The sequence below is a fragment of the Gallus gallus genome, chromosome 1 (assembly GCF_016699485.2).
Source record: "Gallus gallus isolate bGalGal1 chromosome 1, bGalGal1.mat.broiler.GRCg7b, whole genome shotgun sequence".
Lineage (NCBI taxonomy): Eukaryota > Metazoa > Chordata > Aves > Galliformes > Phasianidae > Gallus > Gallus gallus.
The window spans coordinates 38,693,688-38,712,843 of record NC_052532.1 but is presented as its reverse complement, the minus strand read 5'-3'; the positions used below and the strand labels follow the sequence as shown (position 1 = coordinate 38,712,843).

Sequence of the window (19,156 nt, the reverse complement as noted above, 5' to 3'; positions counted from 1 at the left end):
AAAGACTTCATTTAGAAGTCTTCAGTCATAAAGCTGTTGCAATAAAAATGACAGAAGTGATGGTGTTAGCAGGTAAATGACTTGCTTTTTAATAATAGTTTCAAACTCTGAATAGAATTAGCTATTACATCCACTCAAACTTTACATCTATTTTGTGCTGAGACAAAGAAGGGAAGGGGGGGGGGAGAGGAGGTTAAAGAAGACACGCAAACACTTACTAGCCTTATGGTTTTCCTGCTAAGAACTTAACAGTTATTTCAAAAACAACAACAAATTTGCTTGATGTCTTGTGTACTTCACTTGCATGTAAATAAAACATATGCTGTTTGTTACCATCATATTTCTTCCAATATTTTAAGTGAGACTCCTGAAATGTCTTGCTGAATTTAATTGACTTTCCACAGCCACTGCATGAGTCAAGAAAAGCACTGAACTCCATTCAGACCAGTACATATACTGGTGCTTGTCCCAAGGAAGATATGAGTTAGATGCTTAAGCAAGGCAATTAGATCACTCGTTTGTTTAAAGCCACAGAATTAAGTATCTTACTAAATTGAAGTTTTTGCATGAGAAATATCAGAGTAAATCTGAATATTTTGGTTAATAGTCTGGTTTTAAGGGGGTTAAAAAAATCTGTACTTTGTCTCAATTAATGTCAACAGTCATTACATAAAAATAACATTGTTCTGTTCTTCAACTAATTTCCCTTGGTTTTCCATATTTGAATCAGTATCCAAAAATAAAAACAACAACAAAAAAAGGAAATAGATCGAAGAAATCAGGATGTCCAAAAATACCCTCAGTTTAGAGGAGGATGGCTTCCCTACACATTTTTTTTAGCGTAACTACTGTTGGTGGAGTAGAAAAGGAGGTAATGCAAGTAATGAGTAATACTTGCATTAATCTGCATTAATGATGCAGAACCATGTATAAAGCTGTTGCTGAAACTCCCTTTTTCAATCATATCAGCCTCTAAATCTCTTTGCTATTACTTTGAATTACTAGTAATAAAACGGCTCCTTAACATAAAGCTAACACTTAGAGAAATTCTTTGAGGACATTATCTATTTCCATTTGATTTAAAATGTACTTTTCTGTAATAAATATAAATCAAGAAAAAGCCAAGAGAGGTATTTATTTGTGCTGCTAAAAACAGAAAGAAAAGAAGTCATCTTTTGCATGGCACGTCTACTGTGTCAATTACTCACTAATTTGTTGTTGCTGGGATTTGTTTCAGAAAGCTGCAGGGGACCTAAAATATGTTTTAACGAAACTGCTTAAAAAGGGCAGTGATAGCTTCTGCAAAGTAATGACATTTCAAAGATGCATCAGTAAAGTAAGTAACCCACAAAGATCACAGCAAATATACAAATCTCATCTTCCAAAAATATTGCCACAGAGGAAAATATTGGTACAGAGGGAAAAAGAGAGACCTAAAAAAGCTGGCAGTGGTACAGGAGACTTAGTACCATTTTCTGTTTTACATGCTCCCATCTCATATCAAAAAAAGAGTATGTTTTGAACATAAAATTGTTCTCTATTAAGTAAACAAAAAAAGCATACTGAAATTCTGAAAATGAGGTATAATAAATCACAGAATTCACAGAATTGTAGGGGTTGGAGAGGACCTCTAGAGATCATTGAGTCCAACACCCCCACAAAGCAGGCTCCCTATAGCATGCTATATGGGCAGGCACCCAGATTTGTCTTGAATATCTCCAGAGCAGAATCCACAACCCCCATAGGCAGCCTGTTCCAGTGCTCCATCATCCTCACCTTGAAGAAGTTCCTTCACATATTGGTGCAGAACTTCCTATGCTCCAGTTTTATGGCCGTTTCCCCTTGTCCTTGTACATGTGCAATATGGAATAAGGAAAAGGGATCCCATAATTAACTGGGGGGACTTGTAATAGTTAAAGATAATATGCAATATACAGGAAACTGAGAATCACAGAATCATAGAATGGCCCAGGTTGAAAAGGACCACAATGATCATCCAGTTTCAACCCCCCTGCTATGTGCAACCACCAGACCAACCACCAGACTAGGCTGCCCAGAGCCACATCCAGCCTGGTCTTGAATGCCTCCAGGGATGGGGCCTCCACAGCCTCCTTGGGCAACCTGTTCCATTGTGTCACCACCCTCTGTGCGAAAAACTTCCACCTAATATCTAACCTAAACCTTCCCTGTCTCAGCTTAAAACCATTCCCCTTTGCCCTATCACTATCCACCCTTGTAAACAGCTGTTCCCCCTTCAAGTACTGGAGGCAGGAAACATCTTATTGCTGTAAAAGTGTAATTTAAGTACAGCTAACTTCATCTCTTCTGTCCTTTTGTCTAGTCCATCTCTGCTTCTAGATCACTGATCTCCATGCCCCTTACCAGTGGCTGGCAAGCAGGACACTCCTTCCCACTCATAACCAGTCCCCGTGTCTAAATACTACCAATCCCTTCCGCTCATTTCCAAAATCTCTCCTCTTGCACAGGTTTTTGTATTTTTACTTTGTTCCCCACTTTCATTTGTCTACTCCTCCAGTACATTGTTCCTCATTCTTCGCTCATTCTGCTCTCTCATCTTATCTAGACATTCTCCCTTGGCAGAGGAACAATGGGATGACTGCCAAGAATTCAGGAATTATGAGTTGTCTGGTCTTGGATAATACTTTATCCTACAAAACACTGAAATCCTGTTTCACCCACCCAGACTGAAAAATACACAGTCACTCTGGCACAGAGTTTATGTGCAGCCTGAACATAAGCAGTTTTTTCAGAGAACGTGTACCAGCCAAAAATAGTCCACTGGAGTCATTTCTGAACATGCCTGACCTCCAAAAATCTTTAAAGGCTTATTAATCTGCCAGACTTGGACAGATTTTCAGTAGGACAAAAAAATTGTTTTTGATAAATGGTTATCATATTTTAAATTCCTTAAAATGAAACACCACCCGGATTATTTTAACAGTACAAAACAACATGATTTTTTCCTCATTTCTCAACTGTAACTTTTAGAAACATCCTTGGACATAAGATTAGCAAGCAGAATTTCATTCATATTATGCAGAATTTAGCTACATTCTACCTCAATAGTGCTTAAGTGTTTCTCAAGTATCTGGATGTCTGGTGGCTTGATAACATGTAGAGCTACCTGCCTCGCTGCTCTAATGAAGAGTATTTTGCCTTCAGTGTCTTGTCAGTTTTTCCTTTTTCCCCCTACTCATTTAAAGTTCAAAAGAGAAGATATGCTGTCCTCAGCAGGAAACATGTTGAACCAGCCATTAGATTCTAAGTAGGAATGTAAAGATGCTATGCTAGTTTCACACACGTTCATTTATCAATATCTGTCTAGTAGCAATAGCTGTAAGGGAGGAACACAAACATCACCAACTAGAAAGCTGAAACCTTACTATTTCACTATACATATGTATATATATAATTCACATTAAACAAACTTGGAAATTAAGGCTTTGTGTTTTGGTGTATTTAAAATATATTTGTCTTTAGGACTACTGCTTATAACCACCACAAGTGAGATATTCTATTAAACAGAAACCCATCAAGAGAGTGCAACCTAACAACAGCAACAAACACAGGTGAAGAACATCTTAGTATTTCCTGAATCCCAAAAGACTTCACCTTAGAACATAATGGTGTACTGAAAGTTTAATAATTCTGTATCTATAAAGAGTATTTAAAAACATTTCCACTTTCCGGGTTATTTAAGTGAAGAAACACCTTGAGATGAATATCTAAATAGGCAAGCAGAAAACGGGAAACAGAAAGGTGCTTTATTTCAACACTAAGTCATAAATCAAGCTATTCAAAAATTAAATTGAACTGGCTAAACATGCTGAGAGTGCCATGAGGAGGAGATAGTGCATGAAATTACTGAGATAAGAAATGCATGGATTTTATTCAGGTAGTTATCAAATTCGTAGAGCTTTCATCATGAAGAATCATTTACTGGTGAATGAAGGGAAATGAAAAAGACAATGTCCACTACATTTGTTCTAATGGCCTACATTTGTTTTAAAAACCTACTGAATCACTAAATGATGGAGGTAGGAAGGGATCTCTGTAGATTATCTGTTCCACTTCCCTGCCCAAAGCAGGATCACTTACAGCACAGTTCAGGGCCACGTGCATCCGCATTTTGAAGATGCGGATCTCTGAGGATGAAGACTCCAGAATCACTTTGGACAACCTGTTCTATTGCTTGACAATGCTCACACTATAAAATGTTACTTTATATTTAAATGGAGTTAAAAGAAGTGTAAATGATGCAATTTGCAGTGATTAATGATTGCATTTTATATATCTTCTTATCTACCATAAGCGAAGACTCTTAAAACAGCAGAATTTCAGACAATTATTGGACAAGGTCAAAAGCTACTGTAGTTATATACTCAGACAGGATATGTGCACACAGCCAACACAGTTAACAGCAAATTATCTTTTGGACTTGGATCACACCAATAAAAATGAAGATTTTCTGAATAAATTTTATTCTGTTAAATGGATTTTCTTTTTGGCAGCAAAAATCCAACAGTTAGTTCCTCATTGGCAATAGTTCTCTCTTTCCTATGACTAGAATTGCTGTAGAAATCCAATGAACCTCCAAGGTGTCATTCCAGCCTTTGTAAGTGAACTTAAAACCTTACATAACAGCAAAAAACAAACAAATACACAAAAAAAATGATAAGACTGTGAATTAAAATATATATATATATATATGTGTGTGATTTCACTGCAGGAAGTGAATTTTAACTGAATGCTGTGTATAAATAAAACAAGAGGGGGGGGTATTTTATTAACATCCAGGAAATATACTGTGGCTACAATTCATTCTTCCTTATCCAAAGGCAAATTAATTGGTCTATAATTAACTCTAAGTCCACAATTTCAGTTCAGTTTCTTGCTGCCTGAAGACTAATAGTGGCTGTTGTCCCTCAATAGGCAAACTGCATCAACATATTCTTACTAATAACTAGGCATGTCTGTAATTTTTCCCAGCATGCTGGCTAAATCAAAGCCAGCATGGACCCACAGGTTGCCATACTCCTACGGATGCAGATGTTCCTTTCAGAACAAACCATGCTCAGTTCAGAAATTTCTGTGTGCCAAGAAAGATGATGAAAACGTTTTCTCTACTAAAGCTTTCACATCTAAAACTATAGTTTAATTTAAATCAAAATTTTAAGGATGATATAATTATTGCTGAAAACAGTTCATTTTAGCATGAGAAATGCAGCTTCATTTCATGTTTTCAGTTAAAATGCAAAATCATGGCATGGAAGGTAAATTCAAAATAACTAATTATGTAATAAAAAAATGAGGCAAACTGGGTTTTAATAAAATAATAAAACAAAATACAAGTGAATTTGAATGAAAAAAAAAAAAAGCAAGTAATCTCTCCAAGACAAAAAAATCTCAACCTCACAGTTAAATTTCAAGGTGGAAAAGCTATGAAGAGCATCATGTAAATCTGAGATGAGAAAAGAATTTGCAGAACCCTTCCAACATGATCTGTATGTTGGATTAGTGAAAGTCGCTGGCTGGTAGTGTCCTTGAATGGACTGTTTCTTGACCTGTAAACCAGCAGATTCTGCCAGATGCAATGTCTCCCAGACCCAGTTCTTTCACTGTCACATCGGATGTGCATCTGTCAGGCAACCCAACACAAAGTCCTCTCCTCTGATAAAAGAACACCGGCCAGGGACCTGAAACCACTTTTATGTCCAAAAGAGAGATCAGTCCCAAAAGAGTGACCTGCCCGGTTAGCTGTGTGAAGACAGTGTGGTTGGAAAGAAAGCTGGGATAACAGCACCAGAAGCATCCTGCTTAAAACTCACTGTCTGCCAATGCTGGTGGGCAGCGAGCTGGATCCAATCTGCAAGTCAGGGCAGCAGCGTCTCTTGCTGATTTGGCAGTTAGACTGCTATGGGACTGAAGACATTAATGTTCTCCTACCACTTGTCTGATGCATTTTATTGGGACTTTTTTGTGCTTTTTTTTTCTTTTCAATTCTAGAGATTCTAGAGATAAAATTGGGCTACAATTGTCTCTCCATGCAATAATTCTCTGGCACAAGTAGCACTGATCGACTGGAGCTTCAAATAACAAAAACTGTAAAAAATGAAGGCTGAGACAGAAAAATCAGATGTTTTTTAGCAAAACTCATACATGGTGGCTTTGAATCCGCTAGAAATAATCATTATAAAAATAAGGCAAAGGCTTCAGGGCAGCCCGTTAAACATAATGTGTTAATTAGAATTCACAGAGAAACATATCTGAAACCTGTTATAGCTGACAAACATTTCTAATTTCAAAGGAATGGGATGATATTCTGCCAGTAATGACAATGTATGTGGCTGCATACAAGAACAGTTTCAATAGTTCTTTTATTTAAACCACATCCCTATAAAAATAAGTGTGGAAACAGCTTGGATATTCTTCAAAGAACTCAATGGGCTGAATAATAATATAAATTAAGGCCACTTCAACCAAACTGAAGGAGAGTATTTTCATTTTATTCCATTTCTGTAATTTTTGATGTAATTTGAGTACTGTCGGAGACTTCAAGTAAATCTCATTAAGTCTAATCAAAACCTAATGTAATGCATCACTAATATAAAATATGTATCAGATATTTAGTGTAATCAGCAAAATGTTTGTTACAGTCTATCATATCACACACCTACATCTCATGTAAATTCCATTAATTAGAGGTTTCTATTTATTTACAATCCAACCACACATCAATTGTATTAAAATATGTAATCAGCTAAAATGAAGTTATGTTCACATAGGTGAAATCAAGAGTTTGTTGTGAAATTTCCCTATGGAAAATCAATCTTGCATTTATTTACCTATTTATTTATTTAAAAGCTATTGAAAATATATTTGCAGATAAACATTTCCTATGTCTGCATCATCTATCATCTATCCTCTGACTCTCCCCAGTCTGCACCAAGAGATCTTGGCATCAGTAGCGGCATCACTGAAACTGCTGCAGTTACAAAACATAAAACTGGTGTGAATCAAATTTTGTCTTGACATCTTGCAGTTTAAATCAGATGTCTAATTTACAGAGAATGAAATTAGTACAAAAGGTGAGATGAAGACTTTCTACCTGTCGGGCTGCTCTTGTTGGACTCATCACATAAATTTTGCTATGGAGATGACTTTGTTCAGAAGCAAATTAGGAAGTAAAAGTTTGAAGCTCAGCATTAGCATAGTACTCCTATGGAGGGATGGTCTACAGTCAAAGTGTTAGAAATGACTGGAGCTATCAACCTTAAATGGAATAGCTGTCAGAGCAATCACTTAATGCATAACAGGAACCAAACTATATCCTTTCAATTAAATCACTACAACATTGGGTTCTATATATTCTGTTAGAAAGTTCAAAGTTCAGATGCTGAGGAATCTAAAAAACATGCGGTTGTAGCTTCTCTATACTTTTTTTTTCCACATAATCATAGAACGGTTTGGGTTGGAAGGGACCCTTAAGATCACCTGGTTCCAACCCCCTGCTATAGGCAGGGACACCTCCCTCTAGGCCAGGTTGCTCACAGCCCCACCCAGCCTGGCCTTGAGTGCTTCCAGGGAGGGGGCATCCACAGCCTCTCTGGATGAGACACTCATCCAGTGTCTCATCACCCTCACAGGAAATTTATGAGAATTTACGGCGGAGTTCTTATTTTACTGAACCTATCATTGGCAAACCATGCACAGAAATCATGTTCTTCTTACCACGTTTCTCAGTCAAATATTTCTCAACACAAGACGTGTATTCAGAGGTCACATCAGAAAGATTTCACCCCATCTGACTATCTACATTGCTTCCTACAGCACGGTGGAACTGTCAAAGAAATAATATCACAGATTTTTAAATGATGCACGTAAAATATGTTTTGCAATATAATATTTATTTGTTTAAAACCAGGTTTTCCCTGATTTGCTAGTATGTTTTTGGTCTTGGTCTTTGGTCTATTTTGGTCTTGCAGACATTTATAGAATGGCTGTGATTCAGCACTGCAAGAGACATACACCTTGTGCCTTATCTGTCTATGAATTCATTGAATTTATTGTCTCAGAGAAACCTGACTTTGTTCTTAAAAGCATTTTTCTCTCTTTTGAAAGCCCTAAACCATTTGGTTTAGCACATTTATAAGCCTCAATATTTTCACGTGACCATACAAATCAGGGATAAAACCTCTTTTTTTTTTTTTTTTTTTTTTTGTAATTATATAAAAACAGATATTACCAGTGTTTACAGTACAGAGAATTACTTTAGTTCCTGGTAGACTTTATCTCTAAACGGTTTGGATCGGTTTTCTAAGCAGTGGCTTTCAACAGCAAGTCCATGAAACTCGGGGGAACTCTGCATTACTTCTAAAGGGCCTTGAAGAGGCAACAAAGTAAGATAAACATATTGCACAGAGGTTTGTACCACCGCAGAAAAGCATCAAGTGTTTCAAAATGCAAAAAGATTAAAACCAGCATTCTAAAGCTGTTCTTATAAAACACCAACAGTAGTTGTTAAAAGTTTTATCTTATGAATAGCCATAACTTTACTCTCCCTAAACTTTGTACTGTTTTCTTACTGCTTTATAGGGGTTGAACGAGGTCCTGTTAAACAAAAGTTGTTTGGTATAACTGTGCCTTGTCAGGATGTAAACAAGCTGAGGCCTCCAGGAACATCAATTGAACTTTATCATAATTCACTTCATTCTCAGCAGAATTGGCACAATGGTTGTTAACAAAAATACTTGAACTGAATATAACCACGTCAGCAAATATGAGATATTCAAACCATATGTTCTGAGCTTGGGTAATGATATACCCTGAGGTATATTAATAAAAGCTAATGGAAAAATGAATGTCACCTCAAAACTCATCAATAATTTGTACTTAAAAATATATATATTTTCCTGACAATGGCAGGTTTTATTTCAGTTATTAAAATATTCTTTTTTTTTTTCTTCTGTAGTGTAACACAGTTCCTTTCTCTTTTACTAAGGAAAAAAGACATTGCTCATAATACTCTATTATTCAACTCTTGATCAAGGCAGGGTTGTGATGCTTCCATGACAACAGACCACATTCATTAATCTGCTCATCAATTTTAAATATACGATACAAAGAAACATGGTTTTTTTCAAGATCAGCTGTGTCCATACATTCATACTCACCTCAGCAGAAGATTTATTTATTTACTTATCATTTAAAGTTCATGCCATTTATCTTCATGCTTGCTATCATGATACTATAACTGCAGTGTAAAACTTTGCTATGCTTTATTTTTTATTCATTATGATGTATGTGATTATTTACATTAGGAGAGTTATTATAGAATGGCAGCAGCTCTGCATTAGTCTTTTTGCCTTTTTTTCTGCCTCACTGTAGATGACTCTGGTAAAAATTACTTCTTTAATTATTCTTTTGTAATGCTACTACTGCCTTTGATTACAACTAAAATGATAGCTGCTGTTTCGAATTTACATCTTCTCTTACAACTAACATTCCTACATAGAAAATAAGGAAAGCTGCAGGTGAGTGACAAGAAATACCATCATTCTGTATTCTTCCTCAAACATACTGACCCATAGACACTGACAAAGACATCGGTCAATAAGTGATAGAAAAATCACGTGACTACATATGAGAAGAGTCCATGAGATTCTAAGCTGTATTTTCAGCTGAAAGGCTATGTTATTTAAAGACATCTCCACTAAGACAACACTTAGTGACGTTTTCAGGACATGCTTTCTTTCATCCGCTGCTAGATTTTTGTCATTCATACAGGGAAATATAAACAGCATGAAAGAGAAAAAATATCTGATGCAAACATAAGTGCCAATAAACTCACAACAACCTGTAGCACTAGACAGCTGAGGAGGAAATTTTAGAGGCAGGACATTCATGTTCACTGGCCATGAGAGTACAAGGACACATTATTTCCCAATCTAAGAAAAAATAACCAAAACCAACCATCTGAGCAAAAGTTTAGACCAGTTGGGTGATAAATACGGTAATTATACCGAAGTCAGTTTTGGATTCCACCCTTTATGTACCTGCTGATTCTCAAGAGAACCTGTTTCAAGAGGACAAGGACCTCTCTCCAACCCTCACTTCCCTCCTTTCAAGGCTTACCTAGACAATCACAAGTGCATTCAGTCATTCATAAAGATCCCTCCAAAACAAATACGGTTAAGTCTACTTTGTCCCTGAAGTAGACAGGTCTAGAATTTAGATGTACTCTGTTTGCATAGCAATAAAATTAGATCTCCTGCAATGGACAATTATTCTCAACTACTAAGCCACCAGCAATGCTGAAACTGATAGCACTCTCTTCTTCCAGTGCAGTCTGTGCAGTCGAAACCTGTGTGATCAGCTGAAGGCAGATGAAATAAAACCTAACCTAGTGATGTGGACACTCAACTACGAGAATAGACCCAGTGTTGCTGACCCAGCTCCCTGGAAAGTGCATGTATTTTACATTAGGTTTTCATCAGAAGATAACAGAAAAAAGACAACATAAAAAGGTCCCGAAGAGCAAAGGCCAGCACTCCCATACCTCTTTTCCATGTCCTATCTTCATGGCACTGTTCTTGCTCTTTCTTATCTATACTACAGTTTTCCTGCTGGGATGTGGATGAGTGTAAGATGCAACCGAACCGCTCGTAGTGGCTACCCTCAGCTCTGCATTCAGATTGTTAAGAAGCAATAATACTCAGATACTGATAGCATACTTCAGTGCGAAAAACTCTGACAACTTCTAGGCTCTTCAGAAGCAGTCTCATTGGGAACATCGGTGCGATCTGGATACCAGAGCTTTCTTTCCAAACCAGAATAACCCCAGGAAGCTAAGCTTGCTGCCATACAGGTTTCTGATATATGATGCTTATTCAGAAACATCCAGCATTCCAATAATTTTACTTTGCTTTATAATAATTATAGTGAAAAGAACAATTATCCACAATATAAAGGAGTTTCCAGAAATTGTAATTATGCTCATTTTAAATTTCATTGTGGAGTACAAAGGAGTACAGCATTATAAAAGTACTTTGGTTATTTCATAAGCCATTTGATTTGGAAATCAACTAACCAGTATAATAGCACAATATTCATGCCAGGACAGAAAATCCAAATAAGAACGAAGCCAAGATATTTCAAATAAGATGGAAATAGCTGCCAGAAATATCCACATCAATACAAAACAAAATTCCACTAAGCTTACACTTATCCATTCATTCTGAATTAGGACAGGAGAGGAAATAGAGCAGGGTGGAAGGACAGGACAGTGTACAGACAGGAGCAAAGCACAGTGGCATGGGGTAGCGCTGGAATGCAGTACTAATGGCCCTGAAAAATAAGTAATGAAGGTTTAGGGGTAACACAAACAACTGATGACTTTTTATTGGAACCATTTACTCAAAGATTTTAAGGGAATGTATCAGTTTCATTTGTAGCTTGGCCTAATGCTTCAAATATGTATAAGCTGCAACAGGGTGGTCGAAACAGTAAGCCTGCTTGTAGCTTAACTGATGACCTTACTTTGTGATTCCCTCCTCCTTGCAACATTTTATAATGAATCACTTCTCTTTAGTTATCTTAGTGCTTACATTGTTATGAATATTCACTGTGTGGAAATGCATTCTGTAATACCATAAAAATTCGTGGATAGGGGAAAGGAAGAGAATGGTATGGAAAAAAATCAGGATTCAGTTGAAAAACAAGGAGGTGTTTTTTCACTTCCTCAGGACTAACTGTTCCTTCTTCACATTTTATGTTAAAGATATGTTCACCGGAGGTTTAAATGGTTCAATGATGGTGATTTCTCAGCTTCCTTTACCCATCTTGCTTTTTCCTACTTTCCTCTTATTATTGTCAACCTTTTCCCTTGGACAACGTGACATAACTCCATTCTCTTCTTGGTGTTTATGCTCTTCAGTGTCAGTGTTTAGGACAGTTTTTGTGTTAAAGTTGTAAGCATTCGAAAAAGAGAAATTGAATTTACAGAAGCAAACAGTATTATGGACATATGTACAATTCCAGAAAAAGAAAGCTGACAACGTTTTGATAATCCAAGCAGAAGCTCATTTGCATACGTTAGTATAAATATAGTCCTACTGAAAAAAATCAATGCAAATAAAAGAATTTGGGGGGAGAATATCTAACAATAATTTGTTAGAGAATAAGAGAATAGGCATTTAATTTCCTTTTTTGTTAGGTGGGTACCACGCGGGTCCTTCCATTTAGTCTCCTACCATCACAGTAGATTACATCTTATAATTCCCATTATAGATTTTCACGATACTGTATTTTACAATACGTCATTTTTTTTTCTCCAAGCACTTGAATTTGAAAGTCATTCCATAACATCACTCTTCTGATGCTTCTAATTTCTACCTCTAATGTTGTTCAGGGTCATCTTAAGTAGTTTTTCTTTTTGTGGCAGCGCTGTGATTTGACTTTTCTTCCCTACTGCTCATTCCTCCTCGCCACATCTGATGCATTCATAAAAATGAATTATATCCCTTCTCAACTTCTGATTCACTTGGCTAAGCAAGGTTTCCTGTAATACCTAAGGTAAACTGATCTTTCTTCTGACCATCCTAGTAACCCAGTATTTGCATGTCAATATGTTTACAGCCATTTTTCTATAATACAGAGGACAGAACAGAGAACACAATCTGAGGTGACATCCTACCAAGAACTGTAGATAGTGGCATGAAAACTTCCCTTCCCTGGACGTACTTTGTCCAACACATCTGTGATCGAATTTGGCTTTTCATTCCACTTAGAAGTCATCATACTCATCTTGAGATCAACAAGTAATATTTTCTCTTCTGTCACTTTTAGACGAAACATCCCAGATATTATAAGCAAGCTGATTTATATCTTTTCCACAATTCATTTTACTTCATAGATACTCTTCATACTTCAAAGATACTCTTTCATGATGTTTTGATCCTCTTTTGATGATGCATCTCAGCGTTGTGATCTACAAATGCCACTAGCAAAAACCTTGCTGTGCTGCAATCATTAATGAGTGTTAAACAAGATCCACCCCCAAACTAATCCTAGAGCAAGTCCTCCAGCAACTTGCCTCCAACCCTAGTTTAATATATCCTTATTCATGTTCTTTATAAATCTTTCTAATCGTGTTACAGTCCTGAGTTTCTCTGCCTTAAAAGCTAGTTCCCAAGTTTGATTATATCAAATTAACATCCTTATTGGCAACATGGATAATAGGACTGTGTGCACTCTCAGCAAGTTTTCAGATGATATCATGCTGAGGGGTGCAGTTGTGTCATGAAGTTATCTCTCATGGATTTCTCTTGTCCGTGACAGGGGTACAGGAGGCCCAGAGGCCCACCAGCCCAAAAAGGGGGGGGGGGGGGGAAGGGGGGAGGGGAGGCAGAAGAGGAAAAGGAATAATAGTAAATAAGGAGAAAAACAGTGACAATGATCTGAGGAGGAAAGTTAATTTACTAATTATTATAGCAGAAATATAAGTTAATTGGGATTAAGGATAATAAACCTAATAAATGAGAGTGTCCAAAACCAAAGGCCTTACTCTAATGCTGAAGACGAGACTGCTAGGGAGCATGCACTGTTGAGATGAGCAATAAAAGAAGTGGCAGTCTCATGACTTGCAAGCAGGCCAACTCAAGCTATAATGTGATTCTATGAATTTTTGTCATCTACTATATTTTCTTCTGCAAGAAGCACAACTGTCTTGTCAAGACAGTAACTTATAAACTACCACATCATTTTTTATCTCATCACTTATTTACCTCCAAATTTTTTCTTCCAAAGTATATCATGAACCATCATTAAAAGTTCTGTAGCTCCTTGGATTATTTTTTTCTTTAAATATTTATAAAACACTTGCTACTCTTTGTTCCCCCAATGTTATCCATGATACTCAAGTCATGGCTTGACAGTCATTATCACATACATATTCCCTGATACATTTTCTCTGTATCCAGTACCCCAGGATCAAAAAAAAATAGTCCTCATTTACTAAGATTACAGTCCTTCTTGCCTCTTGGATAAGCTAATTTCTGTTTTATGTAGTCATTCTAGTTATTTAGTCACCTAGCCTGTGGCTCCATGCTCATAAAATCACAAAGCCAGAAAAACATTACGGTTGGAAAATACCTCTAAGATCATCCAGTCCAACTGTTTACCTACCACCAATATTGCCCACTACACCATGTCCCTAAGTACCACATCTAGCCTTTCCCTAAACAACAGTAGGGACGGTGACTCCACCATTTCCCTAGGCAACCTATTCCAACACTTGACCACTCTTTCTGAGCAGAATTTTTTCCTAATATCCAACATGCATCTCCCCTGGCGCAACTTGAGATCATTTCCTCTTGTCCTGTCACTAGGAAGAAGAAGCTGACCTTCATCTCACCACAACTTCTTTACAAGGACTTGTAGAGAGCTATAAGGTCTCCTCTCATCGTCTTTACTGAATACTGACTCAAGCATTTGTTTATGTATGAGGTCACTCCAACTCTACCTTTAATCTTGATGTTACAGTCATGTTATGTGCTACTTGTTACAATAATTTCTCTTTCTCCTTTTTCTTATTGTGCTAATAAAGAACTCAGCTTCATTTTAGGAAGCTCTCTTTTTCACTGTACTTCCTGACTTTTAAAATGGACTTTCATTGCTGCCTACTCAATTTTCAGTTCTCTACACGTCTAAAAGTCCTATTCAGAACTATCAAATGATCTAGTTAAGGCACAAAGACTTTTTGTATTTTTTTAATTGGGATGGGGTGGACTATAATGTGTGACCACATCAGCTAAGGATCTTTTCTTCTAACAGCTCTCCTAAAAAAAATTCTGTCACTAAATATATATATATATAAAATATTTCTTCTTGTTGTTTATATGCTCTTCAATGAAAAAATGTTGCTTTCATTTCTGAGAAAATTGTGTTCTACCACTGTTGGTAACATTTCTTCTCAAATTTGTAACTGAAGACATCTATACTGGCTAGTATTTTCTCTTGATGAAATTTAAAGAAACCACATTCCACATTAAAATCTCTATCTCAGCATTATCTCAATATAATCTCTTTCCTGAAAGTGATATTGATTCAAATAAAAATGTTTTATCTACGCTCTTTGTTATAACACAGTACATACAGAACACTTCAGTATCTGTGCCACTATTATTACTTCCTCAACCACATATCTGTGAATGCAACAGTACCCAGTTTCCAAGTGTACAGTAATTCACACCCCAATTTTTCACACTTAGGTAAAAACCCTTGGGCTGTGTTGCAGGCCATGTTCGCTATGGTCCTTTTCAGGCCATGTTCGCTATGGTCCTTTCCTTATCTGGATCATTTACAAATGTTTGTTTTATTTATCTTTGCAACTTGTTGTCACACCTACTACTGATCCTTCATCTGATAGTTACCTTTCTACTTATTAAAAATATTTAAGGAGACTGCATCAGTTCTTCTGCTCACTTTATTTTAAAGCTCTTCATTACAGAGCCAGTATTCTAGTCAATCCACAGTAAAGAAACACGTTTCTGTGAATGAAGTGTAAGCTTATATAACTGATAATTGTGCAGGTACCACACTCACTACCTATGTTTTAATTGACATTACCTTGATACTTTTATTTGAGCTACATCAGACACAATCTATTCCTCCAATGCTGCCTCTAAGTCAGATTAAGCAAAACTAAGCAGTCAGTTTCAGCAACACATGCTTGTGCTTGTCCAGCAATAGTATAGTCCTAGGTCTTACCATTAATTAGACTCCCAGTGCCCATTTCCACAGAAAAAAAAAATCATAACAGCCCCTTCCATCAAGCCATTTAATAAGAAAGACTTATTTTGCAAAGGCTTACCACACTGAAGTTAGTTGAAAATACATCTTTATGTAATACTGTGATCTGAATCAAACCTCATTTGGTCACTGAGTTTTTTGTTTGCAACACAGAAGAAAGAGTTGAAATAGTGACAAGAATGAACTCCTTTAACTCTTACAGGGTAAGAGGGAAGTCATTCCCATTAAAGCAAATACTATTTAAATACAACATGAAAGCGAACCTAATTCCATATGTTTGCTTTGATGTGGTACATAAAAAATGTTAATGGCAAGTAAGTTAACTGTATATAAAAATGTATTTACTGGCTACTCCTCTGAGAACAGGTTTTGGATGTGTATTTTTTTTTTTCTGAAGTTGCTTTCCTATTCCAGAAGATTTCAAAATACAGCCCTGAGTGATTGCTTCACCACCCCCGCCCCCGAGATGAGAAGGCTATTTACGTGGTTTGGGAATTGACATATTGCTGGTTTCTGCCCCTAACTTCTGTGTTTTAAATTGTTTGCATTTCATGGTTGTGCATCTCTTGGCTAACAATGCTTTGGATGAACACTGTTTTGCATTTGATTGAAGAATACAACTGTACCTCCTGAGAAATGTACATTCAACCAAACTGTAGCATTTGAGAAGCAGACACATAATTGAATGGCATGTTAGAGAAAAGGGATGTGCTGCAGACTTTTCTGTTCAATTGGCTGAGGATGTTTTACATTCTAGTTGGTTTAAAGCATAAGGAATCTATACAAAGACTGAGGAGAGAAGTTCTATAGGACCACATCTCTGAAGTTGCGAAAACTGAAGGGAGTATTTCGCCTAGGATGGGCTTTGTAAGCTGACTTGAATACTGTTTTGCCTTATGATATTTACTTCAATTCTGTGTTCACGGAACAATGCTTAATTTTCTCACTGATTCAGTTTATAACCTCCTCAACTGCCTGCATGGCCTAAAATGAACTGCTGAGAGAGGCTTTTCATTTAGTTACTTGTTCTGCTCCAATTACACACCAATCATTTTAAAGCTACTATTCTCTCTATTTTTTCATCTTTTTCCTTCCATCTCATGCTTCATTCAGTATGTATATCTAGAGGCTTTAAAAGGTTATACTAACAGAGACCCACATAGTGTGGCTTTAAGGCTCTTGCTCTTTCATTAGGATTCTATTTTGCATTAAAAAAAAAAAAAAATTAAGCTGAGTTCACTTAGACAAATCTCAAGAGCAGAGGTTTTTTTCCTTCTTTTGCAGCTAATAGGGTGTAAAAATCCTTCAGCTCATCAGCCAGCACGTTGCCATCAGGGAATTGAGAAAAAAAGCAGTTTGCCTTTCTGAACTGGAAGCTGACATTCTCCAGGGAAAACATATTTTGGAAAAGAGTTAAAAGAAGTAATTGCTGGCTGCCATGAGGACTTTGACAGCCTGCAGAGAGCACTACTTGAAGAGAAACAGCAAGTGCAGAAAGAATATCTGAAGGGACAGATTTGAGATTTGACATCATTTTCATGCATTTCTACTTGAAATTTCTCTTGTGTCACATCAAAATGCAAGTTCTGCTATAACCTCCAGACTTCCCTATAGCATCATCAGACCTGAAGAAAATGATTTTCCAATTATCTTGAAGCTTGTGTATAATTCATGCATAAAATCTAAAATCCCATTTAGAACTCGAATCTCATTAAAGGAAACAGCTCATAATGGAAAACAGACAAAAGATCAAATTAAACCTGCTAATAATAATAAACAAAAATAAGCAAAAGGCTGAAGTAGCAAGATATATCATTTACATAAGGTGAAATATTGAGGGTGTTCCGTACACAGGAAAATTTTATTTTTCTACTGCAAGCTGTAATTAAGCAGGAGCCTAATTTTAAAACCAGGTTCAAGTATTCTTGCACATATTAAATCATTCTTACTTGCCATTTTAAACCAACAAAGCAGCATATGGTCATTTTTTAGGTTTCAGACTGAGCTGTAAAGTGGAAGTAGCAAGACTTGAGCAGCAAGAGAGGACTGTGAAGCCAAGGAGAGTGTACAAGCCTGGGAGTACTTCTATTTTGGAAAAGGTTATTGCACATTAATGCATGTAGAAGTGAGACGGAATTGTGACAGGGACTGAAGGGCACTGAAATTACGGGGCCTTGACAGGGGTCATAACTCATTTTTACAGTCAGTAACTCAAACTTCACTTCCCTTCATGTCATCAGGTACACAGAACATCTGAGCACTTTTTCAAGACTATTTAACTGCTTGAAATTACTAGCTTCAAAAACATTCATACCACATCTCTGATTCTTCCGTAATGTGTACATTTCTCCCATTTAAACAACTCTGTGTATGTTTCTCAATTTTTAATTTATTTATTCATTTTGGTAGCTTACTGCTTTAATCCCCTGTGTTGCTTTTCATGGCCTAGTCAAAATGCAAAACTATTTTGCAGCAAAAAAATCTATTAGTTAAAATGATGCAGGACACAGAAATACTGCTTAAGACCTCACCAGACCATAAAAATAAAAGCACTGTACACCAATACAATGAGGTGAAGAAATGAGGGCTACTTCCCCTGATACGCTAGCCTGTGTGTAGACATCAACTGTACTCATTTTCTGCAATAGATACATAGATGAAGAAACCACACTCCCAGTATTTTAAAGCTCATTTAGGCAGCAAGCAATTCCGACAAAATCCAGAAGATGGCAGATGCCACACGCAGTCAAAGGACTCGCGTAAATGCACAAAGGCCACCTGCAAAATACTGGAATTATTTAAGAAAAGTTAATGTGTCCTCATATATCATTCCAAGATATTGACAGTAGTGAAGGAAGAGTCTCAACATTATCATCATGCAAAGCTGAAACAATCACAAAACGAAAATGGAAAACTAATAGTTGCTTCAAACGATAGAAGCCATTTTCTTCATACTGTCTTAAAAAAGAATTGCCTTCAGTATAAATCACGATTTATTATACGCCTTACTTACACTGGAGAATTATTTAAGAAAGAAAATATTTCAAAACATAATGCTTTCATAAAACCTGACGCTCATTTTCGGGGTTTTGTAAAATAAAATGGCACGCATCGCTTAAAACAAATAATAGTAGTAACACTGAAATATCACCAGAATTATACACTTACTTATTTTCTAGTATAAATAGGTATAAAGATTTTCCTTTTTACTTTATGCACCTGATTCTGTAAGTATAGACACTGATCCTTATGGAATGTACCAAAATGTGACGTCTGTCACAATTTTTTTCCATATGATGTGGAAACGTAATCATTCCTTTATAGC

The 19,156-nt window shown here is 36.5% G+C and overlaps 1 protein-coding gene across 2 annotated transcripts in view; it reads right to left on the bottom strand.

The window, feature by feature from the left end:
* The window catches only part of NAV3 (neuron navigator 3), a 527,932-nt gene that overhangs the window by 304,014 nt on the left and 204,762 nt on the right, over positions 1–19,156 (bottom strand). The window lies entirely within an intron of this gene.